The following is a 17,967-nucleotide window of genomic DNA, read 5'->3' as shown; positions in this document are numbered from 1 at the left end:
AAAAAACTATATCTCAATCTGTATCCTGATGCACTGGCTCCATGCACTGACAGCGTCCTGCCACAGTGTATCACTTTCCAAAGTTGAAATGGTCCTCCTCAAGATGCAACATCTTATCAGGTATGAAGGTAAGAACCAGATGCAGACCACATTGTTTATTCAATAGTTTAATATTCCAACAGGGGCAGGCAATAGACAGGTCATTGCAGGCAGGGGTCAGTAAACCAGGAGTGGAGTGGAGTGGAAACGGTACCGGGTAGAAGGCAGGCTCAGAGTCAGGGTAAGGCAGAGGTCGGTAATCCAGAGGGGGGGCACAGGTACAGGTTGGCAGGCAGGCTCCGGGGCAGGCAGAGTGGTCAAGCATGCGGGCTCGGAGTCAGGACAGGCAAGGGTCAAAACCAAGAGGGTGAGAAAAGAGAGACTGGTAAAAACAGGGGCTGAGACACAAAATGCTGGTTGACTTGAACAAACAAGACAAACTGGCAACAGACGAACAGAGAGCACAAGTATAAACACACAGTGGATAATGGGGAAAATGGGCGACACCTGGAGGGGGGTGAATACAATGACAAAAACAGGTGAAACAGATCAGGGAGTGACAGTACCCCCTCTCTATCCCGGGTGGATAGCCATACCTTCTGCCCGAGACAATACTGTGGAGCTGGGGTCCGATGGCGATCCACTTGTCATCAATACCTGGAGGTGGTCTTGAGGAGTGCCGACCGGGCTTTCCTCCATGTACGATGACAAAGGCGGACAAACATCTGGGCAGAAGGTATGCCGACTTCCTCTTGCTCAGGGAAGAGCGGGGGCTGATACCCCAGGGAACACTCAAACGGTGATAGGCCCATGGCAGAGCAGGGAAGGGTGATGCAGGCATATTCCACCCACACCAGCTGCTGGCTCCAGGTGGTGGGGTTGGAGGAGCACAGGGTGGTCTTGAGGTCCTGGTTGGCTCGCTCCGACTGTCTGTTAGACTGGCGGTAGATCCCTGAAGACAGGCTGGCCGACGACCCAATGAGGGTGTAGAACGCCTTCCAGAACCGGGATGAGAACTGAGGGCCGCATTCGGAGACCATGCCCATGGGCCCGGAAGACGTGCTGCACCATGAGCTGGGCCGTCTCCTTGGCAGAGGGTAACTTGGGGAAAGGAATGAAGTGGACGGCCTTGGAAAAGCGATCCGCCACGGTCAATATGGCGGTGTTGCCATCAGAATGGGGGGGGGGGGAGGGGGGGCCCTACTTATAAAGTGTCCAACCAACACTCTAATATCCACGAGAATGGAGAGGGGCTGAGTGGGGATGTTCAGCTCGGAAGCCAGCGTGGCATTCAAAAAGCTCTCATCGGCCCCAGAGTCAATGAGGACCCGGAGAGATTTGGACTGGTTTCCCCACAGCAGAATGACATGAAAAATGGTGCGAGTAAGGGAAGGAAAAACGTTCCCCATATGGCCACCAGAGTACTCGCTCTTATCGGTGAGCCTGGTCTTTTTTCCAGGCACGAGGACACAAAATTACCAAAAGTCCTGCAATACAGACAGCTCCTTGTTCTGATCCGGGGTTGCCGTTCCGCTGGCGACAGCCCAGCCCTGCCTAGTTGCCTGGGCTTGGGAAACAGTGCCTTGGCCATCCTCGGTGACTCTCGAGGAAGGTTGGGAAATCTCGGGTGCTCTAGGTCATGGGACCGTCGGGGACTTCCTGGATGACTCGGAGGCGAGGTGGAATCCCTGGACGTGCTAGTGAAATCGAATTTCCTCTCCATCCGTCGTTCCCACAATCACGCATCAATGCGGATGGTCAAACCGATGGGGGAGTCAAAATCTTTGGATTAGGATCAGGGTAAGGCAGAGGGTGGTAATCCAGAGGGGGGCAAAGGTACAGGTCAGCAGGCAGGCTCAGGGGCAGGCGGAGTGGTTAGGCAGGCGGGCTCGGTGTCAGGACAGGCAAGGGTCAAAACCAGGAGGGTGAGAAAAGAGAGACTGGAAAAAAACAGGAGCTGAGACAAAAAACGCTGGTTGACTTGAACAAACAAGAAGAACTGGCAACAGACGAACAGAGAGTCCAGGTATAAATACACAGGTGATAATGGGCGACACCTGGAGGGGGTGGAGACAATCACAAAGACAGGTGAAACAGATCAGGGTGTGACATCTGGCTTCAGTTGTTTTTACAGTTTTGTCATGGCAATGTGATGATCATCAGCCATAGAGAGATGGGGACGTTGGATTCACGCTAGCTAGCTAGCTACACCAATTGAGGGGAGTCTAATGTCTGTTTACTTATATAAACAGTCAATAAACTTGTAGCTGGACGGCACAATAATGTCTCTGAGTTTATAGTCATTTCCGATTACCGTTAGTTGTCCAGAACTAGCTTGACTCTGTTCTAGGGCAATATGTCAAGTCAAAATCCGACACTTAAACCAGAGCCCAACAAATATAACCGAATAACTCTCATGTGATTGGCTGGTAAGCCATCACTCATACAATAACTATGTAGGTGGGATCTCCACTTACAACAATATGAAGGGCCACAGTGAATGATTTTGTTTATATGATATGTGCGATTGAATTGAACATAGGCAATCATTAAAAATATTTATTTATTGAGCCCTTGCTGTTAATAGATCGCAAAGCAGCATAAAATTGAGCTAAAAGTTTGGAAATGACAACTTCACTTTCTCATTCATAGCTTAGAAATGCATATAAAGTGCACTGTTTAGCTCACATCTGAAGGCTGGAGGGCTTTTAGGACGTCTTCTACTACAGATTTAACATCAGAAGCCTCCTCCCTAAATTTGCTTTATTCACTGCTTTAGCACACTCCGCCAACCCTGATGTCCTAGCTGTGTATGAATCCTGGTTAAAGAAGGCCACCAAAATTTCTGAAATCTCTCCCCAATTACAACATTTTCCGTCAAGATAGAACTGCAATCTTCTGTAGAGATAGCCTGCTAGTTCTGTAATACTATCCAGGTTTATGTCCAAACAGTTCGAGCTTCTAATTCTAAAAATCTATCTCTCCAGAAATTAGTCCCTCATTGTTGCCACTTGTTATAGACCCCCCTAAGCTCCCAGCTGTGCCCTGGACACCATATGTGAATTGACTGCCCCCCATCTATCATCAGAGTTCATGCTGCTAGGTGACCTAAATTGGGATATGATTAACACCCCGGCCATCCTACAATCAAAGCTAGATGCCCTCAATCTCACACAAATTATCAAGGAACCTACCAGGTACAACCCCAAATCCGTAAACATGGGCACCCTCATAGATATCACCCTGACCTACTTGCCCTCCAAATACACCTCTGCTGTTTTCAACCAGGATCTCGGTGATCCCTGCCTCATTGCTGGCGACCGTTATGGGTCCGCGGTCAAACGACCACCCCTCATCACTGTCAAACAGTCCCTAAGACACTTCTGTGAGCAGGCCTTTCTAATCAACCTGGCCCGGGTATCCTGGAAGGATATTGACCTCACCTCCTCATTAGAGGATGCCTGGTTATTTAAAAAACATGTGCTTTCCTCACCATCTTAAATAAGCATGCCCCATTCAGAAAATGTAGAACTAAGAACAGATATAGCCCTTGGTTCACTCCAGACTTGACTGCCATTGACAAGCACAAAAACATCCTGTGGCATACTGCACTAGCATCGAATAGTCCCCGCGATATGGAACTTTTCAGGGAAGTCAGGAACCAATATACACAGTCAAGTTTGAAAAAGCTAGCCTTTGCTTTCCTAACAGAAATTTGCATCCTGCAGCACTAATTCCAAAAAGGTTATGGGACACTGTAAAGTCCATGGAGAATAAGAGCACCTCCTCCCAGCTGCCCACTGCACTGAGACTAGGAAACACTGTCACCACCGATAAATCCACAATAATTTCAAAAAGCATTTCTCTAGGGCCCAAGCCCCCCCTCTTATCAGCAGACTCAACAGCCTTGGTTTCTCTAATGACTGTCTCACCTGGTTCACCAACTACTTCTCAGATAGAGTTCTGTGTGTCAAATCGGAGGGCCTGTTGTCCGGACCTCCGGCAGTCTCTATGGGGGTGCCACAGGGTTCAATTCTCGGGCTGACTCTTTTCTCTGTATACGTCAATGATGTCGCTCTTGCTGTGGGTGACTCTTTGATCCACCTCTACGCAGATGACACCATTCTGCATACATCTGGCCTTCTTTGGACATTGTGCTAACAAACCTCCAGACGAGCTTCAATGCCATACAACACTCTTTCCATAGCCTCCACCTGCTCTTAAATGCTAGTAAAACAAAATGCATGCTCTTCAACCGATCGCTGTCCCCACCCACCCACCTGACTAGCATCACTACTCTGGACAGTTCTGACTTAGAATATGTGGACAACTATAAATACCTAGGTGTCTGGCTAGACTGTAAACTCTCCTTCCAGACTCATATTAAGCATCTCCAATCCAATATTAAATCTAGAATCTGCTTCCTATTTCACAACAAAGTCTCCTTCACTCATGCTGCCAAACATACCCTCGTAAAACTGACTTCCCTACCGATCCTTGACTTTGGCGATGTAATGTACAAAATAGCTTCCAACACTTTACTCAGCAAATTGGATGCAGTCTATCACAGTGCCATCCGTTTTGTCACCAAAGACCCATATACTACACACCCCCGTGACCTGTACGCTCTCGTTGGCTGGTCCTCGCTACATATTCGTCGCCTAACCCACTGGCTCCAGGTAATCTATAAGTCTTTGCTAGGTAAAGCTCCGCCTTATCTCAGCTCACTGGTCACCATAGCAACACCCACTGGCAGCACATGCTCCAGTAGGTATATTTCACTGGTCAAAGCCAACACCTCTTTTGGCCGCCTTTCCTTCCAGTTCTCTGCTGCCAATGACTGGAACGAATTGCAAAAATCACTCAAGTTGGAGACTTATATCTCCCTCACTAACTTCAAGCGTCAGCTGTCAGAGTAGCTTACCGATCGCTGCAGCTGTACACAGTCCATCTGTAAATAACCCATCCAACCAACTACCTACCTCATCCCTTATATTTGTTTTTCTGCTCTTTTGCACACTAGTATTTCTACTTGCACATATCACTCCAGTGTTTTAAATGCTGAATTGTAATTACGTCGCCACTATGGCCTATTTATTGCCTTACCTCCTTATTTCATTTGCACACAATGTATACTGATTTTTCTATTGCATTATTGACTGTACGTTAATTTATCCTATGTGTAACTCTGTGTTGCTGTTTTTGTCGCACTACTTTACTTTCTTGGCCAGGTCGTAGTTGTAAATGAGAACTTCTCCTCAACTGGCCTACCTGGTTAAATAAAAGGTGAATTATTATTTTATTTTTTAAATATTAAATTACATAACCAAAATTCTTTAGTAATACTAGTCCTGTAAGAATGGGGCTTAAATTAGCATTGTGCAGTGATGTCACTTACTGTACCTTCCTGAGGCAGGAAATATTGTTTCTCTCCCTAGACTCGTAAAATACGCGGCTTTTATGGGTCAATGGTATTGAAGGGGACTTCAGAGAAGGGAACTCCTCACAGTTGGTATTAAGAGGTGTCTAGGGGTGGGAGCTAGGTGTTGGTTTGGAATTTGGGACATTTCATGGTGAGCTTCTCTGGTCCTGTGTGATTCTTAGCTCCTGTTTCTCCTATACTTATATACACTGTGTGTACAAAACATTAAGACCATCTTCTCTTTACATGACATAGACTGATCAGGTGAACCCAGGTAAAAGCTATGATCCCTTACTGATTTAACTTGTTAAATCCACATTAAATCACTGTAGATGAAGGGGAGAAGACAGATTAAAGAATGATTTTTAAGCCTTAAGACAATTGAGACATAGATAGTGTGTGTGCCATTGAGGGTGAATGGGCAAGACAAAACATTTAAGTTCCTTTGAACGTGCTATGGTAGTAGGTGCCAGGCACACCGGTTTGTGTCAAGAACTGCAATGCTGCTGTTTTCTTTAACGCTTAAATGTTTCCCATTTGCATCAAGAATGGTCCACCACCCAAAGGACATCCAGCCAACTTGACACAACTGCATTGGAGTCAACATGGGCCAGGATCCCTGTGGAATGCTTTCGACAACTTGTAGAGTCCATGCCCAGATGAATTGAGGCTGGCAAAAGGGGGGGATGCAACTCAATATTAGAAAGGTGTTCTTAATGTTTTGTACACTCAGTGTATACTGTTTAAAAATTACATTTAACCCTACAGCCCTGGCATCATACACACTACACTAACTCACTAACATGGAGTAAGTACTGGGAAGGTTTGAAATTCTAAAAAGTCAGGGCACCCCATTAACCCTGTAAATGGGTCATTCTTGAAATGTGGTGGCAAATAGTTGCACATCGTCACGTGAAAAAGTAAGTAGACCCTTTGGAAAGTGGTCTTATATACTGTATATGGAATTGCATTTCTGTAGATTTTTGATGAATAAATTATTGCAAAGTATAAGTACCTTTATCCGTCAAGTGTTGAAGTGAAGGTTACATATTCATCTGTCCAAATAGAAATACTACTTTCCAGGGGGTTTACTTACTTTTTTACATGACTGTTATACATATTTTGTTTATATTGAACTGATTATCAATGATCAAACATAATGCAAGTAATTTATACCACAGAAGTAATTTAAAAATGTTCTGTTTAAACCTTATCCCAAAACTTAAAGACATGCTCTGGAAATTTTTGTGAATAGAAAAGTATTTTTTAATCCTCCCGCTTTGGGCTGGATGTGTCAATGTGTAGTTCATACATGCAGAATCTACATGATCAGAATGACTATTTTACCTCAATTAGCCATGAAAATTCTTGTCTGAAACTAGCTGGGGGGGTTTTTTCTCGTTTTTTTGCCATTTTCCCTACATTTCCCCCCATGTGGACCTGCCCCCTAGCAATTTGATTTCTAACCAAGAGCTTCAGTTCAGACCCTCGTCATTTGAGTGATAGCTAGCAAGATAAACACACAGCAGAGCGAGAATAATGACGGGATGCACATATGTGCACATATGACATTTTATGTGATTTTCAGGGACCACGTTTGGCTCGTAAGTGCTACTTTTGGAACTACTGGCTAAAAAGTATACAACAGTACCAGAGGATTTCTTTAACCCATTCCTTAACTTGTCTGAATGCCTAAACTTGAGTTTTGACGTTCCTCAATTACCTTAAATGTGTAATTGGTGTTACTACTTTTACTGGTGGCACATTGTTATCATAATGGTAATAATGATTTAAAGTCATTATTAAACTGCCATATTAGTTGATTTACAATTAGAGATATATATTTTTTTAATCAAGAAAAATTAACCATGCCCAAATGCCACCGCAATTCAAGGAGAACCAAAATATAACAATCGGCTGGGAATGCCTTAAGTGAAACGTCCGCTTCCAACTCACACTCTCAAACACATAGCTCCCCTGAACGCAGCTCACTCTCTAGATCCCAATCACCTGAATTCTGATCACCTGTTCACACACCTGTATGTCATTTACACACACTATTTAGTTCACTTCTTTGCACCCCATCATTTTGAGGTATTGTTTGTTTTGATACACAATCTAGTCGAAGCTCTGTTTATGTCCGTATTAGTCCTCCTGTGTATCATAGTTTTTGGCCATCCTCACTAACAACGTCTTTTTGCCTATTCCCTGCCTATCAGATTTCCTATCATCAACCTCTTGCCTGATCTCTTGGACTTCGTTATTAGCCTTTTCCCTGCCTGTACCGTTACCTTGTTGGAGTCCCTGTGTATGACCTTCTGCCTGTCCCTGGACCCAGCTACCTGCCTTCTGTGATCCTTTACTAAAAAACACCTACTGCGCCCTGCGCTTGAAACCAGCTCTCTGTCTCCCATCGTACTCATTACATTAAGCAAGCTGAACTATTCTCTTTCATAAAGTATTCATGAGCCAGGCCATCTAAATAGTACTGATGATGTCACCATCCCGGACATCTGAGTGGTGATGTATTGGCTCTATTGACGGCTTCATCTAACCCTGATTTCAGAGTACTCTCAAATTACTCATTGCTGTTTGTCCCCCAGCTCTCTCACAATCAATGCCCCCACATACAGTGTGTGTGTGTGTGTATATGTATGTATGTATGTATGTATACACACACACACACACATACGAGGCCAGAGAAGGTTGATGCTGACTGCTGACCTTTTGCCCATACATCCGTGCCTCAGAGAGCAGAAAATCACCACTACTCATATCATGGTTGAGGAGTGACCGCCACTACATGTCTCAGGGCTAAGGCTAAGACGATTAAGCGTAAGCTGGCAGAAACAAGCAGACCCCTTCTACATGAGGTACAGAGGAATGCGTCTTATCGTCTCTGTGAGGCAGTGTATCTTTACCAAGGAAAAGGGCTTTTACATTGTGTCAACTAAAGACGCAAACAGAAGCTACGGTCAAACTAAGAGTATCAAAATGTCCTCAGCCAAAAAATATATATTTTCTCAAGAACAGTTGCCTTCTCTCTTCCCTTCCACAGTGTTGTATTTCTCTCCTACGTAATGAAAAACGACTACTGAAATACTAGACAAAACATATTTCATGCAGTAGTGGCTATGTAGAGACTTGTAGGGATTGTGTAGTTTATGCACTACTCAGATACACAATTAGAGTTTTGTGTTCAGTAGGAAAACAGTGTTTCCAGTAGTAAAGTAGTACTCAGGTAGAGATTTTAACTACTTGATGTTGGTTGTAAATAAGTATTAAAAACACTAACGCTTTAGTACACACAGGCTTGTCAATAGTAATCAGGTAGTGATTTTACTAGTTGATGTTGGTAGTAAATAAGCAGTCACTACAGCAGAAGAAGACAAAACAGGAAGTAGATAGTTGTTGTTAGCTAGCTAGTAAGTATGTGTTTTTCTATCCAAATGTACAGTATGTTCATATTGGTATACTTATCCATCCTACGTAGTACTTTTAACCTGTTCCCAAGGAAGCCCTCGACATAAGACTAGAGGCCGTTGTTTGTAAGAATAACATTGTTTATCAAATGTTTTTCTGTGTATGTGACCTCTGTTAGCAGATGATTGATAATGGCTTATTAAAATGGTTGTTTCTTGTGCTTGTCTTTGTTTTCTAAAAAGTTGTGTGGTGGAGAAATGTGGCTGCAACAAAAAAGAGGATCTGAATATATATTGAACAATAATATAAACGCAACATGTAAAGTGTTGGTCCCATGTTTCATGAGCTGAAATGAAAGATCCCAAGGGTGCTGAGGAATATTTTTGTCTGTAATAACGCCCTTTTTTGAAGAGGAACTCATTCTGATTGGGTGGGCCTGGCTCCCCAGTGGGTGGGCCTGTGCCTTCCAAGGCCCACACATGGCTGCACCCCTGCCCGGTCATGTGAAATCCATAGATTAGGGCCTAATTAATTTAAATTGACTGATTTCCTTATAAGAACTGCAACTAAGTCATATCTTTGACATTTTTGCATGTGGCGTTTAGATTTTTATATAGTATAGTTAAGTCAAAGCTGAATGAAGACAAAGCCTCAAAGGGATTAACAAAAGTATACATGTAATTGTATAATTAATTTCATTTTAAAAATGCAAGTACGTTTGTATAAGCATACTAGTTCTTGTTTGATGATATAACTACAGTTAGAAACTTAAGGAAATAACATGTGCACTACTCTAGTCCCTCAGTCTTCATGGTAGTGTACACATTTTTTTATTTATTTAACCTTTATTTTAATTATGGTAATGTAACAACATAATACAAACAGTGCTAATAAAGGCTGTTCGAGTTATTAATAGTTGTCTGTCTGTTTATCTCAGTCTGTCTCCCTCTGCCCTGCTGACAGTCTGCTGCCACAGAGCTTCCACACAACACACTGATGAATATTCAAAATATATATTTAAAAAAAAGGGAGGTTCTATGTTGATTAGGTGATGCATAATTGCGATAATCCCAGTCGGTATTAGAAAACAACCTGGTGTTACCTAGGTTACCCCATTGGCTCACAACAAATAGTTTACGTTTTTCAAAAGCAATTTTGTTGTTGTCTGCTTGTTTTAGTCAAATACAAAAAAACATTTAAGAAAAGTACAATATGTCTAATCCTTAACAGTCTATTAACGCACATGTGTGTCAATCTAAGGGTGTGTTTGTAAATTTACTCTGGCTATCTACTCCGATTTCAGAGCACTCTAGTCTGAGTGTGCCAGAGAGCAGAATAACTGGCAACACTTTCCATGACATAGACTGACCAGGTGAATTCAGGTGAATGCTGTGATCCCTTATTGAGGTCACTTGTTAAATCCACTTCAAATCAGTGCACATGAAGGGAAGGAGACAGGTTAAAGAAGGATTTTTAAACATTGAGACAATTGAGATATGGATTGTGTATGTGTGCAAGAAAAAAGGTCAAGAAAAAAGATTTGAGTGTCTTTGAATAGGGTATGGTAGTAGGTACAACTCAATATTAGGAAGTGTTCTGCAACAGGGTGATTAAATTAAGATCCTACACCTGTACACACACCTTTACGCTCCCTGTTTCTTTCTCAGTGATTCCATCTTCACTCATTGTGAGACCGTGTTTTTAAATCTTTAGCCTAGTGTCTTTGGAGAACCAAGCTGGCAATTATTTAAAAAAATATATAATAATAATTAAATAAAATAAATTGTGCAAGAGTGCCAGAGGTGAATATGTGTCACTGCAAAGGACACAGGGCAAGGCCTTACAGAGCCAGGGTTGGCAGATCTGTAGAAACCTCAAGCTAAAACTTTTAATTTAACTCTAGCATTTTGGATTTGAGATCAAATGTAGCGACAATACAGAATGTCACCTTTTATTTGAGTGTATTCTCATATTTGATCATATCCCCAAGACATGCTACGTTAATGTGTGTGTTACCGTGATTACTTGTTAGATATTGCCGCACTGTCGGAACTAGAAGAACACGCATTTCGCTACACCTGCTAAATACGTGTATGTGACCAATACAATTTGATTTGATTATGGATAATCATGAATGAATCGTGACTATTGATGGGTGAGAAAAGAACACCGGCACATTAACCTCCGCTGTTATTGGTAATGGTAAGAGGTTAGCATTTTTTTTAGGGGGGGGGGGGGGGGTATGACACACACACAGAAAGAGAGAGAGACACAGACACACAAAGATTAGCAGGCATACTTTTTGAGGGGGGTGGTATGATCTTTCTGCCTGTGTCATTTTCTCACTCATTACGTTTTCACGATTTATTCCTCAATATCCATAATCATGGAGGCATTTCACATTAATATAGAGGTGTTCAGAAACATATTTTCTTATTAACAATTTACCATTATCTTCTATTGGACACAACAATCTGAGACAAAACAAAACAAACTGAAAAATGCATCCAACAAGTTTGTAGATTCACACGCTTGGTGCAGTCATTGCGTGCTAGGAATATGGGTACAACAAAGATTTGATTACTTTAATACACTGTCCAAATACCTATGACACCTTCAAATGGGGGGACTAGATACATAAAGTGCTTCCATTTGCAAACGGTAAAACAGATAGGTATGAAAGATAGAGAGAAAGAGATACAGACAACGTGAGAAGTAACGTTGCACACCGCTGCAGAGAGGGAGAGAGAGAGCAGCTGCAGTTGTACTTACAGGGGAGAAGAGGTCGCCCGCGAAGGGAAACAGAAGCCTCTCTCCTTCTGTTTACGGTATCCAGAGATTTCCCAGGTGTGTGTGTAAAAGTGTAATTCTGTGTTTTAGGCAGATAATCCAGAGCTGCAGGAATGTTATTCCGATGGTAGCAGGCAGAACACAAGCAAGAGAGAGAAATAGAGAGAGCGTAGTAGCAAGAGACAACCACTCCAATCTCCCCCTCTGACAGCGCAGGACTCAGCCACTCCGTCCGCCTGCATGCAATGACCTGCTGACTGAAAAATAATAAACAGAAAAAAACAGAAGCTAACTCGAGATTATGAGAAGAGAGGGAACGCTACAGAAGAGTGTTATCTTCAATCTCTCTCTCCGCCCCCTACCGCATTTACCCCGCCCTCATTGTTATAGCAACGGCCAATCACAGCTCAGCATCGCACAAGCGTTCCACAGCCTGCCCTGCAGTGTTGACATGATTCTCACTTTAACCAGCTAATGCAGGACAGCCATTTTTTGGAAACAGGTTGAAGCAACTGAACAAATCAAATTGTATTTGTCACACGCACCGAATAAAACCGATGTAGACCGTACAGTGAAATGCTTACTACCCCTTAACCAACAATCCAGTTTTAAGAAAATACAAAAAAATGAATAGATAAGTATAACAAATAATTAAAGAGCAGCAGTAAATAACAATAGCGGGGCTATATACAGGGGTTACCCGTACAGAGTCAGTGTGTCAATGTGCAGGGGCACCGGTGTCGAGGTCATTTATGTAATTATGTACATGTAGGTAGAGTTATTAAAGTGGCTATGCATAGATAATAACAGAGAATAGCAGCAGCGTATATGGGGGGGTGGGGGGGTGTAATGCAAAAGTTTGGGTAGCCACTTGATTAGCTGTTCAGGAGTCTTATGGCTTGAGGGTAGAAGCTGTTTTGAAGCCTCGGTGACCTAGACTTGGCGCTCCGGTACCGCTTGCCGTGCAGTAGCAGAGAGAACAGTCTATGACTAGGGTTGCTGGAGTCTTTGACAATTTTTAGGGCCTTCCTCTGACACAGCCTGGTATAGAGGTCCTGGATGGCAGGACGCTTGGCCCCGGTGATGTACTGGGCCATACGCACTACCCTCTGTAGTGCCTTGCAGTTGGAGGTCGAGCAGTTTCCATACCAGGCAGTGATGCAACCCGTCAGGATGCTCTCAACAATCATCTCCTTTACAGCAGTTATGAGAACAACACATGCACCTTTTAGTCTCGTAAACCCAACCCAAGGCAAAAGCAGTGAATACCCAGCAAACCGGGAACATTTCCAGAACATTAGCTAAGATTCCCATTAAGTTCTAGCTAGGGTTTTATCTTGAGAAAATGTTTTGACAAAATATATTTGTTTATCAATTTTCTTTTAGATTAAATATCCTTGGAATGTTCTCCTAACATTCACTAAATTGTTGTCCACAACATCTGTAACAACCACCAAAGAACATTCCCCAAATGTTTGTATGTTTGCATAAAACATGTGCCTGATGTTGCAAGAACGTTCTTATAACACATTTAATCTGTTATTTTAAGTCCACGAATGTTTCATTAGGTTGTGGGAACAGTCGGGTGGGAACATTGTGGGGACATCACAAAAGATATGTTCCCAAAACACAAAAACTGTCCGGTTGTGCAGAAGATTCTACAATGTCTCTTTTAGAGTGCAAAAAACATTCATCTGATGTTACAAAAATGTCTCCATAACACATTTTGTCTGTTCTTTAAAGGTTCCCAGAATGTTTCATTAGGTTGTGGGAACATAGGGTTAACATGACTTGATATACGTTCCCAAAACGCTAAAACTGTCGAGTTGTGCTGAGGTTCAGAAAATGTTTGTATCAAGGTGCACATAAGTAAAGCGTTCACGGTAAGGTTGTTGTATTCAGTGCATGTGACAAATACAATTTGATTGGATTCCGTTGATGTTGCAAGAATGATAACATAACAGCCTTTATCAGTTCTTTAAAGGTTCCCAGAACATTCAGACCCATTTGACTTGTTCAAATTTTTGTTACGTTACAAATCAATCTACACACAATACCCCATTTTAGAAATGTGTGCAAATGTATATAAAAAAACAACAACAGAAATATCACATTTATGTAAGTATACAGATTGTTTACTCAGAACATTGTTGAAGAACCTTTGGCAGTGATTACAGTCTTGAGTCTTCTTGGGTATGACACTACAAGCTTGGCAAACCTGTATTTGGGGAGTTTCTTCCATTCTTCTCTGCAGATCCTCTCAGGCTCTGTCAGGTCGGATGGGGAGCGTCGCTGCACAGCTATTTTCAGGTCTCTCCAGAGATGTTAGATCGGGTTGAAGTCCGGGTTCTGTATAGGCCACTCAATGACATTCAGAGACTTGTCTTGAATGCCACTCCTGCATTGTCTTGGCTGTGTGTTTACTGTAGGGTCGTTGTCCTGTTGGAAGGTGAAACTTTACCCCAGTCTGAGGTCCTGAACGCTCTGGAGCAGGTTCTCATCAAGGATCTCTTTGTACTTTGCTCCGTTCATCTTTCCCTCGATTCCGACTAGTCTCCCAATCCCTGCTGCTGAAAAACAACCCCGCAGCATGATGCTGCCACATGAAGCTTGGCATTCAGGCCAATGAGTTCAATCTTGGTTTGATCAGAACAGAGAGTCTTGTTTCTCATGGTCTGTGAGTCCTTTAAGTGCCTTTTGGCAAACTCCAAGCGGGCTCTCATGTGCCTTTTACTGAGGAGTGGCTTCCGTCTGGCCACTCTACCATATAGGCTTAATTGGTGGAGTACTGCAGAGATGGTTGTCCTTCTGAAAGGTTCTCCCATCTCTACAGAGGAACTTTGGAGCTCTGTCAGAGTGACCATGTCAGAGTGACCATGCTCAGTTTGGCCGGGTGGCCTGCACTAGGAAGAGTCTTGGTGGTTCCAAATTTCTTCCATTTAAGCATGATGGAGGGCACTGTCTTCTTGGCGACCTTCAATGCTGTAGCTTTCCCCAGATCTGTGCTTCGACACAATCCTGTCTCGGAGCTCTACAGACAATTCTTTCGACCTCATGGCTTGGTTTTTGCTCTGACATGCACTGTCAACTGTGGGACCTTATATAGACAGGTGTGTGCTTTTCCAAATCATGACCAATCAATTTAATTTACCACAAGTGGACTACAATCAAGTTGTAGAAACATCTCAAGGATGATCAATTTTATTTGTCACATGAGCTCAATTTCAAGTTTCATAGCAAAGGGTCTGAATACTTATGTAAATAAGGTATTTATGTTTATTGTTTTTAATACATTTATAAAAACCTGTTTTCGCTTTGTCTTTAATGTGTGTAGATTGATGAGGAAAAATGTAATTTCATCCATTTTAACATAACAAAATGTGTAAAAGGTCAAGGGGTCTGAATACTTTCTGAATGCACTGTAGATTGTGGGAACATTGCAAGAGGTAGGCTACCAAAACACAAAATATGCTTAGTTGTGATATAATTCATACATTCATGTTTAAGTTACGTTGCACAGAACATTCACCTTAATAGCATATTTGTTTTAGGTTTAAAATAATATTCCATTGATGTTCATGTCTTGGAGGTCCTCCAAACATTTAGAAAATGTTGTATTGAAGTTTGACCTAATATCACCATAACATATCACAGCAACCAAATTAAAGCATATTGGAATACATCCCCATTATGTGTCTCTCAAATCAAATCAAATCAAATGTATTTATATAGTCCTTCTTACGTCAGCTGATATCTCAAAGTGCTGTACAGAAACCCAGCCTAAAATCCCAAACAGCAAGCAATGCAGGTGTAGAAGCACAGTGGCTAGGAAAAACTCCCTAGAAAGAAACCTAGGAAGAAACCTACATTCTTTCTAGATGTAATGTATTGTAGGTGATATAGTATTTTCATTTCATTCATAGGACATTTGAACAGCATTTAATTATGCAAACACACCCATATTTATGTACACTTCATACAGTATATTGACAATCTGCACATGTGGGGTTTGAACCTGCAGTGTTTGGATCCTCTTGGAAGCTCTCTTTCATTGTCTTTTTTTCAGTATGTAGACATGGCAGTATGGTCAACTAGGAATTTCATGCTTATTTTTTATCCTTTTCAGACATAACTAATCCAGGAAATTGATGGTAACTGGGTTATTCACCATAATTTCACCCATCTTCTTTATATGCTGAGTACTTCTAGGCCCATATTTACAAGATTTACTGTTTAGCAGTCAATTTTTACATAATGTAAAAATATTTTTACAGTTAATCTAAATTCTGCATTTCTGACTGAATATATTAATATGAAATAAATAAAGAAATCCTCTCTTTTAGTACAGTATATTAGAGCCTCAATTTCGTGGTTACAGAAAATGTGGGATTGAATTTGCAGGACACAACACCATTTCTGAGTTATTCATAGGAAGAACCAGGATGAAAGTAACACTTTATTTTTTTTCTTAATCACTCAGAGATCGATAGAAAAAAAACTCCCTGTACATATATCACCTACACACCATATTTCAAGACAAACAACTCACCAGTCAAAAGTTTGGACACACCTACATTCAAGGGTTTTTCTTTATTTTTGTACTGTTTTCTACATTGTAGAATAATAGTCAAAGCATCAAAACTATGAAATAATACATATGGATTCATGTAGTAACCAAAAAAGTGTTAAACAAATCTAATTATATTTTATATTTTACATTCTTCAAAGTAGCCACCTTTTGCCTGATGACAGCTTTGCACACTCTTGGCATTCTCTCAACCAGCTTCATGAGGTAGTAACCTGGTATTCATTTCAATTAACAGGTCTGCCTTGTTAAAAGTTAATTTGTGGAATTTCTTTCCTTCTTAATGCGTTTGAGCCAATCAATTGTGTACAGAAGATAGCCCTGTTTGGTAAAATACAAAGTCCGTATTATGGCAAGAACAGCTCAAATAAGCAAAGAGAAATGACAGTCCATCATTACTTTAAGAAATGAAGGTCAGTCAACATGGAACAATCCAAGTACTTTTAAAGTTTCTTCAAGTGTATTCACAAAAACCACCAAGCACAATGATGAAACTGGCTCTCATGAGGACAGCCACAGGAAAGGAAGACCCAGAGTAACCTCTGCTGCAGACGATGAGTTAATTAGAATTAACTGCACCTCAGATTGCAGCCCAAATAAATGCTTCACGGAGCTCAAGTAATAGACACATCTCAACATTAACTGATCATAGGAGACTGCGTGAATCAGGCCTTCATGGTCGAATTGCATGAAAGCAACCACTATTAAAGAACACCAATAAGAAGAAGAGACTTGCTTGGGCCACGAAACATGAGCAATGGACATTAGATCGGTGGAATTATGTCCTTTCGTCTGATTCTGTCCTTTGTGCCAAATTTGTGATTTTTGTTTCCAACCGCTGTGTCTTTGTGAGACGCAGAGTATTGAACGGATGATCCCACCGTGAAGCATGGAGTTAGAGGTGTGATGGTGTGGTAGTGCTTTGCTGGTGACACTTGTGATTTATTTAGAATTCAAGGCACACTTAACCAGCATGGCTACAACAGCATTCTGCAGCGATACGCCATCCCATCTGGTTTGCGCCTAGTGGGACTATCATTTGTTTTTCAACAGGATAATGACCCAAAATACACCTCCAGGCTGTGTAAGGGCTATTAGACCAAGAAGGAGAGTGATAGTACTGCGTCAGATGACCTGGTCTCCACAATCACCCGACCTCAACCCACTTGAGATGGTTTGGAATGCGTTGGACTGCAGAGTGAATGAAAAGCGGCCAACAAGTGCTCAGCATATGCGAGAACTCCTTCAAGACTTTTTGGAAAAGCATTCCTCATGAAGCTGGTTGAAAGAATGCCAGTGTGCAAAGCTGTCGTCAAGGCAAAGGGAGGCTGCTTTGAAGAAACTGCTTGCGGGGAGGGAGTAACACAGCCTTGGGACAAAGGTAACATATGGCGAGAAGTGCACAATATCTGTCTTATCTCCGTGTTTCAGGTTTGTAATGCTTGTTACTTTCAAAAAATGTACTATCAGCCATAATTTCATGTTGGTGTCGATTTGAATAATTAATACTATAGTTTAGAAATGTATGAAAATTAACCTTGCATCAACATCGCAATGTTGCCCAACCACAGTATTTTGCCTTACAATATTAATGGGACATAAATGGATGACGTAATAGCTATTTTAACCATCATTTTCTCATCTCACTTAAATGGGAACGTAGTAGGACATGTTTTTCACCATTTTCAATGGTTATTCATGTTTAGCC

At 41.8% G+C, this 17,967-nt stretch overlaps 1 protein-coding gene across 1 annotated transcript in view; it reads right to left on the bottom strand.

Annotated features, from left to right (window-relative positions):
• cdk18 (cyclin dependent kinase 18) overlaps positions 1-12,060 on the bottom strand; it is a 52,023-nt gene extending 39,963 nt beyond the window's left edge. Inside the window, exon 1 of the mRNA XM_021609832.3 lies at positions 11,657-12,060. The gene's annotated coding sequence lies outside the window, so the exon portion shown is untranslated. The remainder of the gene's footprint in view (positions 1-11,656) is intronic.
• Positions 12,061-17,967: the final 5,907 nt, after the last annotated feature.

The sequence above is a fragment of the Oncorhynchus mykiss genome, chromosome 7, assembly GCF_057628025.1.
Source record: "Oncorhynchus mykiss isolate SJ-2025 chromosome 7, ASM5762802v1, whole genome shotgun sequence".
In the NCBI taxonomy this organism is placed as follows: Eukaryota; Metazoa; Chordata; class Actinopteri; order Salmoniformes; family Salmonidae; genus Oncorhynchus; species Oncorhynchus mykiss.
Note: the sequence above shows the minus strand (reverse complement) of the source record. Positions and strands in the feature narration are given on the sequence as shown.